The 4,965-nt window shown below is 44.2% G+C and overlaps 1 long non-coding RNA gene across 1 annotated transcript; it reads left to right on the forward strand.

Annotated features, from left to right (window-relative positions):
- The first annotated feature begins 2,054 nt into the window (after positions 1-2,054).
- On the forward strand, positions 2,055-4,746 carry LOC119097180 (uncharacterized). The gene is made up of 3 exons (XR_005094139.1): positions 2,055-2,135; positions 4,106-4,180; positions 4,640-4,746. It is a non-coding gene; the product is annotated as an uncharacterized LOC119097180 (long non-coding RNA).
- The last annotated feature ends 219 nt before the right edge of the window (positions 4,747-4,965 follow it).

A 4,965-nucleotide genomic window follows, 5' to 3' on the forward strand; every position in this document is an offset into this window, starting at 1 on the left:
CCAATTAAGGGAGTATCTCAACGTAACGTTGGTTCAGTTCAGTTGCATTGAGCCCTTTGTCGTGCCCCTAGGCACCTTAGAATGTTTTAGCCGCGCAAATAAGTAATGCAGTTGACGCGCCCTAAGAGCTCAGTAGCTCACCAACGAACTAGAATGTTTGAACGTCTGGAACACTCCCACGCCATGTCATATCATGCAAACTACTTACGTTTTAAGTTGCATGCCAATATGTTCTGCAGCAAAGGAAGTCACAAATCCGTTCTCGGCAGAAACCCCCTCCCATCTGGCTCCCCTCAAGGAGATTTCCATCGACGGTATCTGAATACCACAGACAGCTCCTGTTGGGAGAACCAACGTCCATCCCCTCCCAGTCTCCTTCGTGGTAAAGCGACAGCCCACTGTCGGCGGACGTGAATAAGTCACCGCCCAGATTTAGCATCCAGGACGAGATCGCAGGCATTGGAAAGCATTACAGGCGACTGCGGACGTAAGCAGCGTTCGGGTCACTGGGTTCGGTACATCACCAAACTTCGGGAGGTGGGCGGATTTCTGCTTCACTGCAAACATATGACCTAACCTAGCATGGCTTGCATTGACTAGTACTTGTATCGTAGGCGGAGCAGTGGATCCAGCGGCATTCAGTGTGTATTGACAGTGCTGCAGACGACGCAGATTGCTCCGCTTGCCGGCACGTGGAGTACGGCAGCATGGTTAGCACGACACTATGCCGCACGATCTTGCTCAACGCAAATGATTCTCTCCGCATTCCATTCGGCACTCCCCTCGTTCATTTTCTGTTTTGGGGAGGGTTTGGAGCAAGGCAGAGCACCTCCGGCTCCATGTATCGAGAACTCTGGCATTATACCCGAAGTTGTTCAGAAACTATGGATCTAGGCCCCTTCATCATTTCACTTCGTAATTTGATTGTGTTGCTTGCAAAGCTTCCTCCAAGCAACACAACTTGTATGCGCCCTGATTCACGTCGCTAACGAGCTGAGGTAGCTACCAGCTGCCTTCGATGTCATATCAAGATGTCGGTTTGCGCTTTGTCCACAACATTGACTTCCAAAATTTTCAAACACGATAGTTTTGCACATGGCATAGCAAACGAGAGATATTCTGGATTGGCCATCATCACCCCACTTTCGACGAAGGCTCAAGACTAAGCCCGTGATGATGCACGGGGTCAAATCAAAATTCATTTCGACCCATGCACGTTTAAGGGACGTTCCTCTGCCCCCGGTACGAGCAAACCAAAGATCTGGGCAAGACAAAGTAACTACCACCTGTGGCGTAACCAGGATTTTGCCAAGGTGACGAAATTGGGTCGAAGAGGGTCCTTCCTGCCATACGGGACCTCTCGTCACCTTCGATCGTGTTGTTTCATCCGGGGACGTGCGTAGGCTCTAGATCCCATTTTGCTGCCGCGGTGGGTCGTTTTTATATCTTATGATGTCTACGGCTGTCCTGAATCGCCAAGAAGCATCGACGCCTTCGGGCCCAGGTGGAGTCCCACCACTTCCCAGGAGCAGGGGGCATAGTCCCGAAAGCCCCCCACCCCCCCCCTGACCTCTCCTGCCATCGGCGGGATGGGGCCGGCTTCAAAAGGTCGAGCGAAGTCCCCGCGCAGGCTACGCCTCCCAACACGCAAAAACGGCACATCCCAACTCCCACAACAGCCCTCACAGTATGTACTCACGTTTGCAGGGCTTGGGGTTGCTCTGTTTCGACGCGACATCCCTGGTGATAAGAGCGCGCGCGCGGCGCCCTCCCCTACACACTATTATCGGACGACTATCCCGCCCGGCTCGGCTTCAGTATCGCAATGTTTATCTCCCTCAGATCACTGACGTCACAGGGTTAAGCTGTTTGCCGTGACGTCATCGTCGTCAGCTGCCTATTGTGTCGACAAAAAATGGCGCGGCTGGGCTTTACTCCTAACGCCAATGAATACAGGCCCGTAATAGCGGTTTTATGGGTCACGTCTTGTTGATATTGAGCGTTGTGGGTGTATTCTTGTGCGCCCTCCGTTCCTATGTTTGAGGATGTGTTTACTTAGGTCGGAGTCGGAGTGAAACCGAGATCAACCAAATTTCATCGAGTCAGGAATCAAGCGATTCATTTCAAACTGTCTGGTGAGTCCGAATAAATTTGGTTAACAAGTCGTCGGTGAGTGGTTCAACCATAAATGTGGGCATTTGTATGCTCATTCTAACCATTTTATGTCCACTTAATGGAGCACAGCTGTAAAGAGTCATTTTTTTTATTCGAGCATGGTCATCGCACAAACCAATGAAGCATTGATTCTATTGCCCTCAAACACTGCAGATCAGTCTGCAGAAAAAAACATGGCTACTGTGCCAGGTGTGTGCACAGCACTGGTGCACTGAACCTCACACTTTTGTCTTTCAGGCTTAGGCAGTGCCAAATTGTGCTGAATTTTGAAATTATTTGCACATCAACATTTTTGTAGCATTTTTGTCTGAAGTTATATCCTCAGCATCTTAATTCCATGAAACATTCACTCTGTTTATGCTGAATGGTGGTGGGTTGTTTACCAAATTCTGAGTTCCAAATCATGGTAACATGAAGTTTATTGTAGTCTACACTATAGACTGCCATGTTGTAGACAGCTTGTGATGCTCTGATACTCTGATGTACAGATGCCCTATAAGACTGAGAAAGTCATGAAATTGATCATTATCAAGTAATTCAATTTTCTCCAGAACTGGCTCCATTATAATTGATTCACAAATTGAGCCATATTTGCTTATGTTGTAAATTATTTTGACATAAAGTTGGTTTTAAACTGCTCTGAGTGAACTGCAGAGAATCAGCTCAGTGTTGTGCATTAGAATTGATTTGACTCCCCTGTAGCAGACCAGCTATGCCTCAAGTAATCTCCTTATCAACACAAAAGCTTGGCTGCTCTACATGTTCAAATGGAATTTTAATGAAAAATAATGAAATTTATATTATTTGTAGCAGCACCAACAGTGCCTGCTAGCTTCCTAGCACTTAACTAGATGTACAGCAGTTGCACACTTCTTTTTTGCTGATCATGTGTCAGTTTAGTTGATGGTTTTCTACACATTTGTGTGTACTTAGAATGATGTTCTGACAATTGTGATCACCATGTGTTTGTCACACCAAAGGGTTTTGTTGGTGTGCTGGACAGTAAGCTGAGATGAGGTGTGTGATTTGGGAACACACAAAAGAGAACACATGCTCATTGCATCTGTTTACATGTGCCATGCTATGATTGAAGTTGTGAAAGACACACTTTGCTCGCAAGTTTTTACACCAGGAACAGTGAGGCAAAGTCAAATCCATCTCTAACACAAATGCAAGTTGTTCAATCCTGGAGTAAAGTGAAGTGTTTTTTAGAATGCCACTGTCACCACATGAGTGAAGAAGAGAAACAAGCGCATGGAATGAAACTTTGGTTTTGTAACTGAGGCAGTATGTAATGGTAAAGTAGCTTTAAAGTTTTTGTGGTCAAGTGGAATGGTGGAAGTGGACATACTGTGTTATGAAGACCATCTGATTTGTGGGCAAATTCAGGACACAAGAATTTGATTTTTTAGGATGAGTAATGTTTTGGTTATGCTAGAACTTAGTCAAGGTTTGAAAATTTTAGGGTATTTAAGGTATTGTAATTAGCCAGAAGCATATTTGTACCTACGCTTGATACTTGCATATATAATTGCCAGATTAACTTTGCTGCTTGTATAGTATGAGTTATAGCCATTGGTCACAACTCCCAACTACAATCAGAACCACCTGATCTCATATAGCCTGATTTTAGTTGCACATTCAGAGTACAAAATGTGAACAGTAATAAAACACATATGTAGGTGCATGTTCATTGAAAAAGGTGAAAACAGCACATATGCCTAAAAGTAGAATAGGTTATTTTTAGTTTATTGTTGAAGGGTTTACCTGATAGGTGGGATATTCCACAGAATCGTGCAGGCATGTGTTGTGTGTCTGGTGTTACACCCTTACCGGTATAGGTGGCATGTGTCGGTGTTACAACCTTACTTGTATAGGTGGCATGTGTCAGCACTTGCTCAAATGATAGCTTGATGCATTTCTGTTCCAGTGATGGCTGAAGAGGAGCTGGAGGCTGACTATATTTTAGCTGTGCCTGAGGAAAATCTGCACTCAGATACTCTTGGTAAGATGTTTAAGGATGTTTCCACATTGCTTAACTTCTAATATTGCTATCTAGTTCTGCAGTGATGTACACATTTCATATTATCAATTATTTGTGATGTACTAACCTAAAAAAACTTGTGCTGTTATTGTGTGCTTTGGGCACCAAACAAAGAGTTTACAGGTGGCATACATGAATGAATGAATGAATGAATAGTTATTTGATATTTGAATATTGAATATTTGAATATTTGATGAATGAATGAATATTTGATAATTTGGTCATGACCTGTCAAAACAGACAACATGAACAAAACTGTGGTGTGAATTGGGAAACATACAAATATACCCAGGAAAGAATGATTGGCTTAAGTGCTGGCACCTCACAGGGTGTTTATGTGATATGTTCACTTCAACAGTTGCTTACGTCATGCGCACAGTATCTTCCTGGTTGGATTGACATGTCTGTCTCATGTTTTAGTGTCCAACACAATCACCTTGGATGAAGAGGACATATTCCAGTGTGGCAGGTGTCGAACTCAGTTCTCTGCTCTGACAGACTTTGTGGTCCACAAACAGGAAGAATGTGGAGGTAAATGCTTGGCTGCGCTGACCTGGATTTGACACACAACTTCCACTCTTCAATTGAAAGTGTCACCATACATGTCATAGTCCAGTGTTAATCATGTGACATTCATGCCATAATGTAATCATGCCTGTGTTGCGACTCAAGCAACATCACTGCTCCTGTATTCAGTCAGTTTTGATTGTACACAAGACGATGTAACGAGTTCAATTTTGTGTTCT

The sequence above is a fragment of the Pollicipes pollicipes genome, unplaced genomic scaffold (genome assembly GCF_011947565.3).
Source record: "Pollicipes pollicipes isolate AB1234 unplaced genomic scaffold, Ppol_2.1 Scaffold_2457;HRSCAF=2884_pilon_pilon_pilon, whole genome shotgun sequence".
NCBI lineage: Eukaryota > Metazoa > Arthropoda > Thecostraca > Pollicipedomorpha > Pollicipedidae > Pollicipes > Pollicipes pollicipes.